Source organism: Maniola hyperantus, chromosome 1 (assembly GCF_902806685.2).
Source record: "Maniola hyperantus chromosome 1, iAphHyp1.2, whole genome shotgun sequence".
Taxonomy (NCBI): domain Eukaryota; kingdom Metazoa; phylum Arthropoda; class Insecta; order Lepidoptera; family Nymphalidae; genus Maniola; species Maniola hyperantus.
In genome coordinates, this window is record NC_048536.1 from 7634182 (window position 1) to 7654231 (window position 20050).

General features: G+C 37.2%; 1 long non-coding RNA gene and 1 pseudogene across 1 annotated transcript; one reads left to right on the top strand and one right to left on the bottom strand.

Moving 5' to 3' along the window:
* Positions 1 to 20050, bottom strand: part of LOC117996259 (uncharacterized) — a 40589-nt pseudogene that overhangs the window by 10563 nt on the left and 9976 nt on the right.
* LOC138404708 (uncharacterized) lies at positions 10752 to 12627 on the top strand. Its single transcript, XR_011238531.1, has 3 exons — positions 10752 to 10904; positions 12161 to 12304; positions 12443 to 12627. It is a non-coding gene; the product is annotated as an uncharacterized lncRNA (long non-coding RNA).

A 20050-nucleotide genomic window follows, 5' to 3' on the forward strand; every position in this document is an offset into this window, starting at 1 on the left:
TTGAAATGGGAATCGCATTTTTTTTTGTGTATGACGGATTGCAGGGTATCCAATCTATGCTATTTTGTATCCTCTTCTTAAACCGATGTATTTTACCTGATGTCCACTGAACAGCCAACATTTCAGGGTAAAAATGGGGCTGTAGAGGCACTATTTCTTCAAGCGAAAAGGTCTTTTTCACAAGTTGAGGTGACGATATGGTGTCCGTGACACCCCATGTTAGAGTGACAATCAGTGTAATTAACCGTATCTGTAAAAAAGTATATGGTATATGTTCATTAGATAATCCGGCAATAGGTACCTACCTAATTTTATAGTTAGTTATCTAAGTAAAATAATTAAATTGGAATGTGTCCTTTTAATACTTACCATTTAAAATTGCTAGGATCGGTGGCATTTTATCAAGATTGAATAACTTCCTTTAGCTGATCTATAAAACTATAATGAGTTATAGCTATCTATGCATAATATTATCATTAACTGAAAATAATACTACATTGGTACTGATTCTGAGCACAACCTAATTTTAGAGTAGGTATTCGCATTTCGCATCCTCTTCTTACTAATGTAATATGAAAAGGACAGACGCAGTTTGACAGTTTTAAATTTTATTTTAGCAGTGTAATTTAAGACACCTACTTTGCTATGTCTTAGTTACCTGGCTGAACCTAAGGGAAGGTTTTTGATGAGTTTACCACTTCGTTCTAGGCATAACTACACGTTAATTTTGAATGAATCAAAATCGTTTCGTTGCAGCAGATAACAGGTTCTATAGATATACTTACCTACTTATACTTAAATACTATTTATAAGTAAGATACAAATAAAATAACATTAGAACCTACCTCTAATTGTTATCATATAAGTATGTTAGGTACCTAAATCGATTGAATTAATGAAAAACTGACACGTGGAGAATATTGCAAGAAAATCAGCATACTATAAATAATAATTATGTTACATTCCTTAAGACGTAATGGATTTCAGTACAAGATTACATCCCTTAAGGCATAATGCATTTCGGTAGGTACAGCATTACAACCCGGCTAAGTTATGGCGTACTTTACCCTTCCCTAACAGGTCTGTAATAAGGCATTTTAGAGCGAGTGGTGTGAAAAAAATACTATCGTAGTCTACTACTATAATCTCTAGACAATGATACCTCACATGCTAATTGCTAGGGTATGAAAAAAAACCGGCTCCTTTTTCCTGAAAAATTATTAAATTGAGTTTTAATTCAATATTCTGTTTTGGGTCAACGTTCTAAATCAAATACCAAAGTATCAGGTTTGTAACTCATTTTTTGTACGAGCTAGTACACAAGTGTAGTAAAACCTGTGACACGCGGACAGTCAATAGTTTATTTCATTCTAATCCTTATGTCGTCGACATTCCATCTACACGCACGATACGTTTTGCGTCATTATTCCTCATACGTATGGCTAAGGTTTAGAATACTCTGCCACGATGTGTGTTTCCTACCAATTACAACCCGGGTATCTTTAAAACAAGAGTGAATAGGCATCTTCTAGATAAACGCGTCAAATCTTAGGCCACATCATCACTTTCCATCAGGTGTGATTGTGGTCAAGCGTATACCTATAATGAATAAAAAAAGTGGTTTAATACTGCAGCGAGGCGAGGCGTGAGTACGTCTGTGACTCAACCATGCAGTTTCTACAAATTCTGCAGATTCTTGAAGAGGTTTTACAATTCAGAGGATCACCACCGAATCAAAAAGGGGTAGCAGTAGGTATAGGATCAATAAAAAAGATTTGCCTAATTTGTCATCAAATTAAAAAAAATGGATTAGGAATAATTATGAAAAAGATACTGAATCTTGAAGATTAGCAAAATTTATTGAATGAATAAGTAAGTAAGTACCTACTTATAGGGTTTCGTACCCGAAAGGTGCCAACGGGACCCTATTTAAAACTGCGCTGTCCGTCCGTCCGTCTAACCGTCTCTCTGTCAAAGGGCTGTATCTCGTGAACCGTAATAGGTAGAGTTGAAATTTTCATAGAATGCGTATTTCTATTGCCATATAACAACAAATAATAAAAATTTCGAAATGGCCGCCACAAAAATTAAAAAGTGTTATTTCTAGTAGTACGGAATCCTTCGTGTGCGAGTCTGATTCGCACTTGATCGATTTTTCCATTTATTATGTAAGTACCTACCTACATTTGATTAAGATTAAAATAAATAGTTTATAATATTGCAGTAAGTACATTTTCGTAATTTATTCAAGAGTTATGAGGGAGTTAGTTAAAAGATTTTTTTTGTTTTCTACAGAACAATAAATTGTAATTTGTATTGTGTATTAAGGTAATTAAGTGTAAAATTATCCTTATCTCGGTGGGAACCAAATGTTAATCACAAATTGAAAATTTGTTTGCTTCGGTGCAAAACGTCTTTACAAAATAATACCTATTATCTATATATATAAATCCCAAAGGTAAATCAGTACCCTTATTATAAATGCGAAAGTGTGTTTGTTTGTTGGTTTGTCCTTCAATCACGTCGCAACGGATTGACGTGATTTTTTGCATGGGTATAGATAAAGACGGAGAGTGACATAGACATCCCGGAAAATGAAAGAGTTCCCACGGGATTTTTTAGATCTAATTCCACGCGGACGAAGTTGCGGGCATGAGCTAGTATCCTAATAATTTGTTTTTTAATAATTGATCTAACTAGAAACAATCAAGAGTTTTTCCTGTAGTAGGTACCTACGATTAAATGTTTAATAATTTGAAGTAGGTACCTATTGATCTATTTATGAACCCTGTTTGATAGACCATAACATTTAATATTATTTTCAATCGAATATGTAGGTAAGTATATAAACTACAACCACAATTTTAATGCAAAAATATACCTACCTTAAAACAGTTACATTTTATCAGTAAGACAGTTCCAAAATAGTGCGAATTCATAATTCTACTCTCAAAAGGCAAATCTAAAAAAGTAAGTGTACCTAGGTACATACCATTTTACGTGAATGAATGTACGAGTCACAGGACGAGATGATAATTTAATAACCACTCGTCAACAATAAGTGGTCCAATAAGATCACATCACACACTTGACAACCTCAATAGAGCCACACGCACGAGCTCGCTGCTCACCGCACCGACGCTCACTGCGCGCGCGCATATTGCGACAATCTGATCTTTAATCGTTTGATTTAAACTCACTTTTCTAAATATTTTGATGCTAAATCTTAACCGTGTCTACAACGAGCTTGCCAGTGTTCAAGAAGTTGACATTTTTCGGCGGGGTTCAAATGCTTTTAAAAATTGCGGCTGCTGTTTCTGTTTCTGCTTTGAGATATTAATCGACCAGTTTTTGTTCTGTGTTAGTTTTAGGGTTTTAGGTTTTTAGTTGTTGTTGTCATACATTTTTTTTGTTTTGCTCATAAAATTAGTACATTAAGTCATTTATTTATAAGTAGATTACCTAAGTCATTTCCATTACACGTTCGGAGCTATACTTTTTTAAAAATATGTACAAAATGTGAGCGGTCGCTCTTTTATATATGTAGTTGTCCTACAATAGATGTGTATACCTTCAAGTGGCATGTCACACTGAACAAGACTGTATTTTTTATTTTTTAAGTGCATTGAGAATGTGAACCTGCTGTTGGTGTAGCGAAACTTAATAAATAAATAAATAAATAAGTAATATATATTGATATATTATAGGTTGGCTATATTATAACCAAGACCGATAACGTCATAACTTAGTAATTATTTCTTGGATAGAGAATCAATTTTTTTATTTTTAATACTTAAAATAATATATAATAATACATATAATATATATATTCCTATTTCCTATATAGAATTGTTAATTATTATTGTATAGGTACCTGTTTGATTAAATGCAGTTAACAATTATTTAATAAATAATAAAAACAATATATTATATAAAAAACAATATATACTTTACCTACTTATCTACGGAAAAAATCCAGTAATTTATTATAGTTATCATCAGTTTAGGTCAGCGTTATCTGCCCACCGCGGCACTGCCGTGAGCCGTAATATACGCATAAATTTTAACAAAGCGAACTAGGTACCTACCTATACGTAGATAAGTACTATGTTACGTTACATATTATAATATTATTTTCTACGTGAGTTACGGTTATTATTATAAACCATAACCGTAACGTGACTAAATGAATTATGAAACGATTCAAAAAAGGAACACCCAAGTTCACCAATATCATGATAGTACCTACTATATAGGTACAGGTAATGGACTAAGAGCCAGCGCGTCAGAATAGTATTAGAAATCACGTCTTGCATTGCCTGACACCTGTTTAAAAGATTTTCAGTGTTAGACCTTAGAACTTAAAGTAAATATGTTTTACTAGAATCGATTCAGAAAACCCAGAAACATAACATTGCACCCGATATACCTACCCTACTTACTTCCTTAAATAAATTAAGAATTTTATTTGTTTGACGCACAAAAGCTTTCTTAATACTGTCTCTTGTGTTTACAATGTTTACGATATTATGTGGAATTACACGGAAAAGTTAAAAAGGATTTTTCCGAGTTCTCGTGTTGTACAGCTCGCTTGAGCGGTTCTTACCCGGAGCCATGTTACGTCAACAAGTCAACAACTCGACACTTGGCGCACATAGCATGGGCTCTCGGCTCTGACGGTGTGACATTGGATGTTACGTTCCATTTATTGAATTCAATTAGAGCGTAGCGAAGCGAAGACTGTGTCTGCTCGGAAAAGTAAAATGCGAAACAGTTTCTTTGTTTCATTAATAACTGAAGCAAATTAATAGGTGCCTCTTGGACACGTATGACGTAATATTTTATACATTAGAACTAGCTGCCCTGGCAAACTTCGTTCCGCCTAACATTCGATTCAATTTTTTTTAATTTTTCTCTTCGTAAGAACCATCCTCGTACTTCAAGGAATATTATAAAAAAAGAATTAGCGAAATCGGTTTAGCTGTTCTCGAGATTTGCGATGAGCAACACATTCAGTGATTCATTTTTATATTATGGAAGATTATGCTTTCATCATGATCATTTATTATGATGATAATCATCATGATCAACCGGCTTACTACCGAGCACCGGTCTCCTCTCAGAATGACACGGGTTTGGCCATAGTCTAACCATCTAGCCATCTGCTAATCCGCACTTGGCCTGGATATATTCCTTCACCGTTAAAGCAAGTGATATTTAATTGCTTAAACGCAAACGCAACGCACACAGCTCCAAAAAGTTAGAGGTGCGTGCACGGGATCGAACTCCAATCCGAGAGTGACGTCTCTAATACTATGCTCTAAACTGCTCTACTTGGTATATTTATCTAGCTAATATTAAAGTAGGTATACCTATTAAAGTGATTCTGGTTCTGAAAATTTCTGTGAACGTTGAACTAATGCTGGCCGAGATTGGCTAAGATCCTTGTTCAGGTATGAAAAAATTGTCGCTGATATTACAAGCACAATTTTTAATATCTCTTTTTGCCTAGTTTTGTTTTAATTAACTATTTTAAAAAAAGTTCTCATTTACTTACAGTTTTTTCAAGAGAGCCAAAAAAACTCGATTCCATCGTAGTTCTTTTAGTGAGTCGTAGATTTTTTTTTGAGGTAGGTACAGAACCCTAAAAATTTGTAGAATCACTTTGCTGTTTGTCTGTCTATCTGCCTGCCTGTCCATCTGTCTGTCGTGTCTATGAAAAAAGAGTACTTCCCATTGATTGAGGTCTTGTTTTTTTTATTCAGATACAAGTTAGCCCAAGACTGCAATCTCACCTGGTGGTAAGTGACGATGCAGTCTAAGATCGAAGCGGACTAACCTGGAAGGGGTATGGCAATTTTTTTAATAAACCCATGCTCCTTTGGTTTCTACACGGCATCGTACCGGAACGCTAAATCGCTTGGCGGCACGGCTTTGTCGGTTGTAGCACAAGTCCGTCAGTGTTCTACATAAAAGTGTTAGGGTATATCGTGTACGATGGTACGGAACCCTTCGTGTGCGAGTCCGACTCGCACTTGACCAAAAAATAAGCGTTCTAATTTCATTTGAATCAATTTAAACCACAGTAGTTCACTCTGTTTAAACGACATATTTTCTTATTTTATTCAAAACTGTGCAGTTATAAAATTCAAGAGTGGCATTGAAGTTATTTAGGTACAACTAAGTAGATAGGAATAATTCTTTAGAATAATTGACTCTTGACCAAAAACAAGGCGGCATAATTGAAGCAAAACGAGGACACCATATTTTGTTGAATATTACTCCACAGTAGGACCTAACGTTTATTGCAACATTCATTATATTGGTGTGCTTTGCTTAGATCGCCTACTTATACCTAGCTTTTGTTTTAAAATTTACGTTAAGTAGGTAGGTACCTACCTATAGGTACGTGAACACTAACTCTATACTTTTTCAAAATGTAAGTAGGTACCCAACACATAATATTCTATTAATTTTAAACGTGCCTACTTATTTATAATTATCAAGTCTGTTGAATCATTTAAGTCAGTAATTTTCTGCGGTTTATCACACTGAGGTCATGATTACAAAACAAATGATACAAATATGTGCCGCTATAATGACGTACAGACATACTGATTTTAACACATTTGTGATTATGATATGCAAAGCTATGGAAGGATATAACAAGGCTTTTAGTGCGTAACCAAACCAGATATTGGCGGTTCATTGCACTTTATTTTGAATCGTGCCCTTTTCCGGGGTAACGGAGCTTAATATTATTGTTTATGATTATTGGAGTATGGGGTTCGAATTCCGTAGTACATTTTCCTTTCAATTTAACGGACGAACCTGTACATCTGCCGACATTGCGAATTGTGACGCATCTTCAAATCCCACAATGAAGCTGCTTAAGCAGCAAGTTCTATTGCCTACAATTTTTCGTAGTTAATTTAACTTTGATTTTTTTTTCAAAATTGACAAACTAAGTTTATGTGTGTATGTTTATGTATTTATAGTTGCATAGCGACTCCCCGTCTTACAGTTCCATAAGTTCTTAACCTGGAAGAGATCACTGGTAGTGATAAGGTCGCCCTTTGTTTTTAAGCATATCCTGTATTTTTATTCTTTGTCATAGTATTAAGCAACAAAGATGTTTTAAATTAAAATTAAAATTTTAAGTTTATTTCGATGACTTCTCTCTGATAGTTACAAAATGCCCATACCATATTATATGATTGCTTTACAGCGGTTCATCTTATTCAGATGACAGAGATTTAGACCGGCTCAGTGTCAGCACAGGCTTACTTCACAGGCTTTAATTAGTAGCTACGGACCTTGCTTTCCTACTAATAAAATATCTATACCTGTATGTCAAATCTTAACATCCCATGACACCCAGTCTCGATTAATAATATATTCATGACGTACGTTTCTTAGGTACACGTAATCTACCATTATATTATTATTGTACCTACCTATTTGTAAATATGTAAGTATAATTAGGAACTTGAAATTGAGGCCGCATTGGTCACAGCTAGGGTCACAGCTGTTGTAACGGGCATCACCTATAGAATGATTATGTACCTATCTTGTTATTTTTAGCTCCTCAATCAAAATATTGAGGCTTTATTCCAGTCACAATAGTGCGCCACGTGCGTCATGCCTTTGAGTGCGAAGTAGGTTTCTGATGTAATAGTGGCGAGTGCGATTAACACCATGCTGCAGTTATGTGAATACCTACCGGTTACACAAGAGTGCCTTTCGAATTTTGTTAGTCGAGTGTGGTAGAGTTTAGAGTACCTATTCTTTTAATGATAATGAAGGTATTGCCTAAATCAGAACATTATTTTCGATGATAAGAGCCAAGAGGTTACCGTACCTACTTATCTCCGAAGTTTACCAATAGAAAAATCTCAAATAGTTATGGTCGGTAGAAGTTTATGTAAGTACTTATTTTACAAGAAAAAATTTTTTTACAAAAAAAATAAAAACCGACTTCGTTACACAAACACTAAAAATTGAAAAATAATTTAATTTATTACCGAATATATTATGTATACAAGAGTTAATATTATAGTTCCATAATAATACTTTTTGGTGCCGGTGCCAATTAGCTTTAGCTGCGCGAATCGTCTAGACTTCATATTTTTATGGGACTCCACCATGGCACCTCATTGGCACCGACCCCAAAAAATATTATTATGGAACTATAATATTAACTCTTGTATACATAATATATTCGGTAATAAATTGAATTATTTTTCAATTTTTAGTGTTTGTGTAACGAAGTCGGTTTTTATTTTTTTTGTAAAAATTTTTTATTTCACAATTTTTAGTGGCCCCATGGAATTATGCTATGACTGGTTAAAAGTCTACTGTTTACTAAATAAGCTATTACACTGATCGCGAGCAATTAACTCTTATCCGTTGAGGAGTTCCAGTATCTATCTTCGAAGATGTTCATCAGATCTTCACCAAATTGAAATGGGACCAACTTTGAAGTATACCCTTTCAAACAAAAAAAGAATTTTCAAAATCGGTCTAGGCGTTTTCGAGTAATCGGGGAACATACATAAAAAATAAAAAAAATAAAAAAAATAAAAAAAAAAGATTCCGACGAATTGAGAACCTCCTCCTTTTTTTGAAGTCGGTTAAAAATTAAATCAATGCTCTAACTGTCATAGTTTATTTGATATTAACAATAAACTCTACGAACAAAGTTAGTTTTGCGGTTCGTTAGCAAGTGATATTTACCGGTTTTTTTTAACTTCTTCTGTAGTACGGAACCCTCGGTGCGCGAGTCTGATTCGCACTAGGCCTTTTGTTTTTTTCAAAATCACTACTTCACTACCCATATCATAAATGCGAAAGTGCGTTTTGGTTTAACGGTTTGTTGGTTTGTCCTTCAATCACGCCACAACGGAGAAACGGATCGGCGTGATTTTCGCATGGGTAGGTAGGTTATATGACGTGGGTTAAAGACCTGGAAAGTTTATCGGCGTATTATTGTCCGCAACACTCACTGTTTTGGGGACAATCATAGGTACGCAGATAAACGATCTGTGACTATGAAGTTTGGTTTTCACACCTTTGTTACCTGTTATCTCCCAAAGCCACCACGATCCAAACTTCATATAGTCACTGATCGTTCCTCCCTGTGTTGGGGACAATACACAGAGAAAGTTTCAGCTTTTATAAAATAACGAAACTCTGGCCCTCGTGGGCTCTCTCTCTTTCTGTACGCGATGGATTAAGGACATGTATTATTGTGGTACACTGTACGCGGCCGAAAGTAATGTACTTACATCGACCTTTAGAAGGAGATAACAGATTTGTAGAGCATTGTCTCTGTCGTTGAGACCGACGACAAAACGTCATATACTCGTACCTACCGACTACTTACCTAATTTAGTCAGTTGTTGCAGAGTAACAAACTGTAGGTAGGTATATGTAGGTACTTAGAGATAATGGGCATTATGTGGCAATTTTAATTGAGTCAAACATTAATTATGTGCCTACCTATGTTATATACTTATCTAACAGTTTATATTAGGTATTTAAAAACACCTATTGAAAATATAATTGAATTAAAATACAGGGAAACAGGAATTAAAATACATAATGCTTGCAAAAAACTTAGCGTTATTATTATGTGGATACCTACTTAAATGTACATGTTTTTGATTAGTCTGTAAGTGTATATTGTTTGAACTGAAATAAAAATAAAAATTAAGTATACCTACTACCTTAACACAATCACATGGCAATAACCATTTTGTCTTATATTGTAGTTTTAGAGATTGAGAATTGCCAAACTCAATTGCCGAAGTCAATGCCCCACGACGCAGCACTGTCCCCGAGTGGCCTATTGGTACCTATCTTATCAGTAATCATCAGCACTATCCCCTGTCTTCATTTTTGCCAGCGTTCTTGTTCTACCCTGTATATTGACGTTTCTCTAGCCGATAGGTAGCTACTAGCTGCATGGCCGGCGCGCGGCGCGGGCGGCGTGAAATGAACGTCCTTTTGTGAGATGAAAATACTTTACTATGTATGAGTAAGAACTTCTAGCATTGATAATATTATATTATTTATTACTACATGATGCTCGCGACTTCGTCCGCGTGGATTTAGGTTTTTAAAAATCCCGTGGGAACTCTTTGATTTTTCGGGATAAAAAGTAGCCTATGTCCTTCCCCGGGATGCAATCTATCGCTGTAGGTACCAAATTTCGTCAAAATCGGTTGAACGAATGGGCCGTGAAAGGCTAGCAGACAGACAGACAGACAGAAAGACGGATAGACAGACAGACAGACACACTTTCGCATTTATAATATTACTATGGAAGTATGGATATATAAAGTTACAAATTCAGTTAACTTCCTTAACCAACCTAGTTACCCAAAATACACTGATCTAGCACGTGTCTATTGTATAATAGTGATCGTATAGAATTACTCGGTCATTTCCTTTCACTTTTGTCGGGCGCCAACCTTCCGCTATCATAAATCTGACAGAGGTAGGTATAGACTACATATCGCGACGCGCCGCCGCGTTTACCTACATGTCCCTTGCGACAAGGAATGCCAACGTGTGCAACGTAGCTACTACAAATGGTAGGTAATAGGAATGTACGAAAGCACGTAGATGTTTGTATTCAGGAGCGCGCGTAGAATTAGCGCTCTGCCGTTGCACGTCATCGTCGCAAGCGCAAATGTGATGCTAGGCAGCTAGGTACTATACTCGGCTGTACCGCAGAGTAAGTTATGAAACGGCGGCGTCAGTGGCCCGTGGATCGTCGTGGTCGTCATTTACCACGAGTACAAAGGCGTGGGACTACTGCAATGTGTCTCTCTTTATACTGTGGCTGTACTGTACCATATCGTTACTAAGCGGGTAAAGGCTAAGGTGAAACCTGAAAGGTATTTGTAATAAATAAATTAAATGTGTATGTAGGTATCAAAAGTAATTTATTTCTTATCAAAACATAGATCTATAAACATATTTTACTTATATACCTAGTTAGTTACCTGCGCCATAAAAATATTAGAAAAATAAACTGAAAAGGTAAGCAAATGCACTATGATACGAACAAATAATAATAATTAACACATTTAGATTTAACAGGAACAACGAATTTAATAATTTAAAAAGACAAAATATTATAACAAATATTAGTACTAATGTCATAATAAATATCTACTGTACCTAACTATAACGAGAAAAATATGACGAGAATTCGTTTTTAACCGACTTCAAAAAAAGGAGGAGGTTCTCAATTCGTCGGAATCTTTTTTTTTTTTTTTTTTTTTTGTATGTTCCCCGATTACTCAAAAACGCCTGGACCGATTTTGAAAATTCTTTTTTTGTTTGAAAGGGTATACTTCAAAGTTGGTCCCATTTCAATTTGGTGAACATCTGATGAACATCTTCGAAGATAGATACTGGAACTCCTCAACCGATAAGAGTAAATTGCTCGCGATCAGTGTAATAACTTAGTAAACAGTAGATTTTTTACCCGTCATAGCATAATTCCATGGGGCCACTAAAAATTGTGAAATAAAAAATTTTTACAAAAAAAATAAAAACCGACTTCGTTACATAAACACTAAAAATTTAAAAATAATTTAATTTATTATCGAATATATTATGTATACAAGAGTTAATATAGTTCCATAATAATATTTTTTGGGGTCGGTGCCAATGAGGTGCCATTGTGGAGTCCCATAAAAATATGAAGTCCAGACGATTCGCGCAGCTAAAGCTAATTGGCACCGGCACCAAAAAGTATTATTATGGAACTATATTAACTCTTGTATACATAATATATTCGGTAATAAATTAAATTATTTTTAAATTTTTAGTGTTTATGTAACGAAGTCGGTTTTTATTTTTTTTGTAAAAATTTTTGTCGGCACAATGTACACAAACAATGATCACACACAAGACAATAATAGGTAGGTACTAGGTAGGTAGGTACGTATTAATATGACGCTTGGTCAATGCTTGTTTTCAAATTATTTTCATAGTAGGTAATATTAATAATAGTGATAGGTACTTACAAAATGAAAGAAAGTTTTAGTATGACGATTCGGAATTTCTTGAAGTTTTTATTGAGACAACCTTTATATTTTGTTACTGGTACATGGTATAACAGAAATTAAATTATTATTTTAAGCTTCAACCGCAATATCGGCTGTGATTTCAGCGGGCAGTTGAATGCACTTCTCCCAATAACGATTCATTGTTCGATATCTGTGCATACCGACTCCAGCTAAACTGTGCGCTTCATCAGGATACGACTGGAAACAAAACAGACTAGGTATGTATATGTTTATAAGAATCTTATCAATGGTTCCTGAAATGTAGAAAGTCGTGTTGCTGCAACTATTCAACTTTTCTATAACTGTTCTTCAGTCAAATTTATAAATAATATGTTTCTTCTATTTCCTCTCTTTAGACCACCATCTCATGACATCACCAAGCTTGCGAGAAAAACTTGGAGCAGACTCGCCCAAACCCGGAAAGAATGCAGTGGCACGCATTCATAATCCATACTAATATTATAAATACGAAAGTGTGTCTGTCTGCTAGCTTTTCACGGCCCAACAGTTTAACCGATTTTGAAGTAATTTGGTATAGAGGTAAAATTTTTTAATTTTTTTAACTTAGGACTTTTTTAATTTTTTTTCAAACCTGAATACAGGCGGACGAAGTCGCGGGCATCATCTGGTTTATTATAATTTGTGTTTTACCTACACTTAAGAAATGGCACGCATGTTTGCACATGAGGAGGTAACAATGGTGGATAATTGATGCATAACTAAAGGGTGATAAACAAAAACGATTGTTCTATTTATTTTCCATAATTGCCTTAAAAATTGAAAGTAGAAGCAGAGGTTCAGATAGGACGGAAAGTTCTAAGGAGCATCGTTAGGAAAATATAGTACGCGACAGGTCGAGATGGCAATTGGGGATGGAACGCCCCGCACAGTGCACACTCGCACTGCCCCCGCGCAAGAAAAAATGGATTATACGTTATTTAATGACTGACGAAAGTCCACAATTCTCACCATCTGTTGGAATGGTATATTAAGTTCTGCGAGCCTCTTCATAAGCTTGGCCGCGTTCTGGTAGTGCACGTTGTCGTCCGCGTTGCCGTGCATGAGGTACAAGTCCTTGCCTCTCAGCTTCTCGGCCAGCAGCGTGACGTCACCCGCTTGGTAGCCCGCCAAGTTGTCCTCCGCAGTTGGCAGGCCCATATAACGCTCTGTATACATTGTGTCTGGAAAAATTAATAACAGCCTGATTCATGTTCCTCGCATTTTCTGATGGCAGTGTCGATTAGGATAACTTGTATATCCTATCTGTTTGTTACTTTTTAGGGTTCCGTACCTCAAAAGGAAAAACGGAACCCTTATAGGATCACTTTGTTGTCTGTCTGTCTGTCTGTCTGTCTGTCTGTCCGTCTGTCTGTCAAGAATCCTAGAGGGTACTTCCCGTTGACCTAGAATTATGAAATTTGGTAGGTAGGTGGGTCTTATAGCTGGTATTAGGGGGAAAATCTGAAAACCGTGAATTTGTGGTTACATCACACAAAAAAAATTAAATTGTGGTCATAAACTAATAATTAGTATTTTCAATTTTCGAAGTAAGATAACTATATCAAGTGGGGTATCATATGAAAGGGCTTCACCTGTGCATTCTAAAACAGATTTTTATTTATTTTTATTCATCATAGTTTTTGAGTTATACTGCACAATGTCGAAAAATACGACTGGAGTACGGAACCCTCATTATGCGAGCCTGACTCGCTCTTGGCCGGTTTTTCATGGTCCATCTGCTTAACCGATTATGACGAAATTTGGTACAGATATAACTTGCATCCCCAAGACGGACATAAGCTTTCGGATTCCTGTCCAAATATAAGAAGTCTCAATAGCTAGGTAAGTATCTCTTTAGGGATTAAGCCGAACAGCTATAGCAGCTTATTATACCTACTTATTAGTTAGTGGAAATCGCAAAGGTTAAGTTTTTGACCAAAGCTAAGCTAAGAGAGTGTAGACAACTTACTGTAATACAGCCAGGATGTAACAGGCGCCCCGGAAACTCCGCATTTGAACATGTTATTGTCATCGTGGGCGAGCGTTAGCAAGGTGGCGTAACCACCATAACTGTGGCCAAAGATTCCGACACGTGATCGATCGATATACGCGTACCGCCGCAGGACTTCTCTGCAAAATGGAATTCGTGATCGTGTTCGTTGTTATTTGTGTGATGGAGACAAAGAAAAAGGGAAAAAATCTATTCTTAAAATTCTAGTTAATTCTAATGCTTTACGCTTAGTTGGAGGGGAAAGGGGAATATTAGTCATTTAACATGGCTAATACTCTTTAAAAAAAATCTAAATCTACCCCTATTATAAATGTGAAAGTGTGTTTGTTTGTTGATTTGTCCTTCAATCACGTCGCAACGGAGCAACGGATCGATGTGATTTTTTGCATGGGTATAGTTAAGGCCTGGAAAAGGGACATAGGCTACTTTTTATCCCGGAAAATCAAAGAGTTCTCACGGGATTTTTAAAAACCTAATTTCACGCGAACGAAGTCGCGGGCTTCAGCTCGTATATAAATAAAAGACATTCAGATGAAACTCTGTGGATGAATCTGCAAAAATTAAATTAAAGAAAAAACTATTTTATTAAAAGAAACGACTGAATAATGCTATGCCTTTATATTTTACGCACATGTACACAAGCAAAATCACCTACGACTTACCAGGTTGTATGGTCTCCGACCTTTGCCTTTCCTGGGGGGGGGTGAATTGAACAACTAAGTAGTACCTACTAGTTCGCGACAGGTCGAGATGACAATCGGGGTATGAAACGGGGGGACTCCCCCACACTCGTACGTCACTTGCGCTATCCTGCACCAGGCTAGCGTGGGGGCTGGGCGGGTGTGCGAGGCGTCCCCACCCCGATTGCCATCTCAACCTGTTGCGTACTGTAGGTACTAAAGTAGATATAAAATGCGGACGTACGTACCTACACCCTTGCATGACTTATAACCTATAATAATATAACATCGCATTCATTTTAAAGAGGGGACACCTGTCTCGCGGTATTTGGAAATTGGAATGCGATTTGAAAGCATTCTAAAGTACACCTACGCAACATGTCAGCCCGTTGCATTTCTAACCCATAAGAAACTATTTTATGTTCGCTTTAATGTGAATTCTATTAAAAAATAATAATACAGTACCTGGCAGGAAATATTATACACTAGCGACCTGCCCCTGGCTTCGCATGGGTGCAACGTAGATACTAATGTGGTGTCATTGCCTCGGTAACTCTCAAATGAGAGGATTTATTTCCGACCTAATGCACATTACTTCAATTTCTCTGGGGATCTCTAATTTTTTGAGAATTAAACTATAGCTATAAACCTTCCTCATGAATCACTCTATCTATTGGTGACAACCGCATTAAAATCCGTTGCGTAGTTTAAAGATCTACGCGTTCATACATTACATACATACATACAGACGCGAGAAGCGACTTTATTTTATACTATGTAGAGATAGACATTTGGAAAGAGATAGCGGTATCGAGCCGAGAAAACGTAAACGTTAAAAATTTAATAGACACCGCTCTTTCTATCGCGTAAACTTTATCTGTTTCTCGCACACATAAGAGAGAAGAGTTACACGAGTGCCGTCGAAGGGCCGCTGAGATTACCTTAAAACCACGAAGTGATCGAAAACTTCGACCGTGCCAAGTGCATTGTTCAGAGAATACAACATTTCTTGTCCGTTAAGGCCCGCTCCGCGTCGGTCCGCCATCATGTAGATCGTGTCGCGACTAGTAGTGAGATACGAGTGGTATCCTGTAAACAAAATAAAATTCAAAACTAGGACCAGTACATGGTGTATGCACAATAAAAAATCACTACCCATATCATAAATGCTAAAGTGTGTTTGTTTGTTGGTTTGTCTTTCAATCACGCAAGCAACGGATGGACGTTATTTTTTGCGTGGGTATAGATAAAAAAAACCAGGAGAGTAACATAGGCTTTTTATCCCGAAAAACTAAAGAGGAAAACCAACCACAGGATTTAAAAAAAAAAAACCACGCGAATCACTCAAAATAAAACATACCTACCAGACATAATGTGTCTCAATTTTCTTGGTGCCGTAACATCCACAATATTGGATAGTTTGAAACGAAGTATGAACCGATGATGATTAACTCTTAACCATTCGTGGTCGGATATAATATAAAAATAATAATAATGTATGAAACAGGCGAATAATCATCAACACTTCTTACCAACAGTGAAGGTATCATAAACTGTATTGGTGTTTGGCCCGGAGTATACGAAGAAAACGAGGGGGTATTTCTTCATCGTGTCGTTTTGATTGATCCCTGGCGGTAGGATCAACCTCACGGGCGCTGGCGTCCCGTCTTCCAAAGGAACTGTGGTGATGAAGCTACGCGGCCTGTCCTTGCCTTGAAGACGATCACGGACGATTGCATTCGTTTCCCACGTATAAATAGCATTGGGCTACAACAAGTTAATGAATAAAATTATTGGCGTCAATGGGGACTGCGGATTTCCGACAGAAGTGGAGCATTGATTTATTAGAAGTGGAAACTCAAACTATGAAATAATATCTAATAGTTTTTTTTTTGAAATTTCAAATTAATTGTATAGTCCGCTACAGGTTGAGATTACGATCAGGGTATGAGACGGGGGGGACGCCCCGCAAACCCACACCTCACCCACTCGCTCCCATCGGGTTAGCGCGGGGGCTGTGCGGATGTGCGCGGCGTTCCCTCCCCGTTTGCCATCTATAGTATTAGAAGTATTACCCATCCCAAAATCAACGAACGCATCTAAAAAAATCCTTCAAAATGATTACAAGGACATAAGCAAGTTTAATTCAAAAATTTGTATGATTCAACTCCACGTATAGGTAAGACAAGATAGTTAAACATCACAGGTATACCTACTTCATAATGGCGCGGAGCCATCGCGATGGCAATCCCCTGTGTTTAATTAACGCCATATAGAGCTGGAGTTTTATATCTTTGCTTATCTGGAGTTTACTATCTTTGTAACGTAGATATACCTGGTCAGGATCCAATTTCAATGGGTTGACAATAAACGTAGCGGAGGGCTCTTCAGGCGAAGAGCAAGTGACGGCCAGGTAGGAGCCGCCGCGGCTGGCGGAGGCTGTCGCCCACGAGCAGGGCCCGCCGTCCGGCATCGTCATTTCACAACTGATGCAGTGCGCCCGGGCGCCCACCGTGTGCACCTGGGATCGCCAAGGTGCTCTTGTTACCGTGCGAGTGAAATAACTGGAAAGTTCCAAATTATCTGCTAAAATAACTCTTTAACTTGAGGGGTACAACAGTTGTAACAACACACAAGTATCAATCGGTTGCAGTAGGCTGTTTGACTACTTATTGGAAATCGTTTTAAATTATTCTGGATTACATAATAAGTTAGTCAAATAGCCTATTGTTAATACCTAATAAAAATATCAAAAAAACCAACTTCCAAAACCACTACAAAGTAAAAAATAACTTTTGTGTCTACACGTACCTATTTATTACCTATGTATGAAGTCGAGCATAATAAAATAAATTTTATTCGGTCGGAAGTAGGTAGGAAGAAGATAACAAAGTCTATGCTCGGCATGAACACCACCATGAATCGGCATGAATTTCACCAGGAACAGTAATTCCTGAATCTCTATTAGTTTAGGAGTGCTGTACCATGCATCATCAGGTCTGAGGAGTTCGGACTTGGAGTGCAATCATAAGCCGTTGCTTGATACCTAAAATATCAATTCACCATCAGAAATTCACGAACTCCCACGGCTTAGGAGTTCAGTACCTTGCAACATCAAGATTGAGGAGTAGGGATCCGAAGTTCAATGGTGTAGTCTATGCTTGGCACCAAAAATAATATTGCATCATCCGCAATTTCTGAATCACTATAGTTTAGGAGTGCTGTACCCTACATCATCAGGGTTGAGGAGTTTAGAATTGGATTCCAAGCATGAAGTCGTTGTTTGGTACCTACAACATCCAAGGACTGGGTGTGGTGTGGCTCCATGGAAAAGGCCTGTGTTGCAGTTCACAGGCTGATAATGGCAATGATGCAATACGCCGTTCAACCTTACGCCGTAGGCATAAAGGCGTTCTTTTCGCTACCGCGTTGGTATATTATGCTAAAGATACAAATGGAATTCCATGCAATGTTGACATTACTTACTATTGTGAATTATTTTCATCCATCCCAACAATATTGTTAACAGTGAATGCTCCAGGAGTGATTGAGGTGGACACGATCTGTCCATTGACCCTTGTGCTCTTGTACAAATGCTGCCAAATTTTTCCATCAGCTTGCTCTAAAGACCAACGCGTAGATATAAAGAAGTTTCCTTTGGTGCTGAAGCGTGGCAACGCGATTGGTACCCAACCATTGGGTTGTTGACGGTGTTCGTCCTAGAAAAAAGTACGGTTAAACCTGGAAGTGCCTAAACTTATATTCATTTTCTTCGACTAGTTTACAAACACTAGGCTAACTTGGGGTTATTTTTACAGACAAAAATCCGTTTGGTTTATTTTTAATATTAACGTTATACTTTCTCTATAGACAGAGAAACACTTTTCTGATATTTGTAATATGAAGAGGAGATAAAATAGATACGTTACTCTATCATACAACGATAAAAAATTTGGTAGGACTAGCAAATAATTATCTTAGTATTGATTATACTTACTAATAAATAGTCAAACCTTTGCCAGGTTTAAATGAGATTTAACGTCGATTATAATAACATACCAACCTCGCACTTTCCACTGATGACGTCACATATCTTGAGCACAGTGTAGTTTTGACGCCTGTTCAGCCAGTGAGCAGCTATCTCCGTGTCAGTGAGCCAGGTCACACCGCCCAGTATGTGATCGGAGGTCACTTCGGGAGGTGCCTCGAGAGTTATGAAATTTGGATTACTTTGCAGATTCCAGACTTCCACTACGCGCAGTTTCACAGTTGGGTTGGTACGTCCGACCTGAAATATTTTTTACTGCACGTTTTGATTGAACAGGATCCTCACAAGTCGACCGACGAGCGAGTTAACCTGGAAGAATGAAGTGGAAGCCACTTCACGCCATTCGAGGGCTCCAAGGCAGGCATATGTTTGGCAGCTTTAGTGTTGGATTCCGGACCAATCCACCCTCGAAGAACTCGGAATTGAGCAGCGTCTATCCTTCAATCTACACAATGTAGATACATTATCACTTATTATCACTTTCTTTGGACACATAATATCAAGATGCGACGAAATTTCGGTTGAATGGCTAATGATTCAAAGGAGAGTAGAGTGCACAAAAACATGTAGCAGATCAACCATAAATTGCACAGATCAACTGAATACTGCTGTGGCTGTTCACTTACCCGACTGTTCGAGTCGTTAGGGAGGAGTGGAGAGTGGAGAGGTATAAGCGTGCCACAACACTTAAGTGACGATGATCGCTTTGTAAAGAACAAAACGACTGAGAAGTGTCGGAGGCCAAGAACCACTTTGAATCGCTTCGCTAGCAAAATAGTAGTTAGTAGGTACGAACTACTTATTTTGCTAAAATAATGAATTACCTTAGGATACTTAAGTGCAACAAGTTCAGGATACAGATCCTCGGGATCCGATTTGTCTTCAAAGTAATAATAGGAGTAGGTTTCCACTAACGTATCGTCGAAACTAGCAAAGGCCAGATATCTGCCATCCTTGGAGAACCAGGTGGCTTGGCCAGAGTACATAACATCCTCTGCAATAACAATAAAAAAATTATACTTAGGCCTAATCAAATCAAACCTATTATGTCTGGGTTTTTTTTTTTTTTTTTTCTTTATTAAAGGGTTTGTTCAATCAGAACATGTCACCCTTGTAACAAATCACAATAGGTATGTATAATAATTATCTTCGTTTTAAAGTTAAATTAAATAGTTTATATAGCATTCTGGCCTCTCGCGATAATGGAGAGGCCAAAATGCTATTA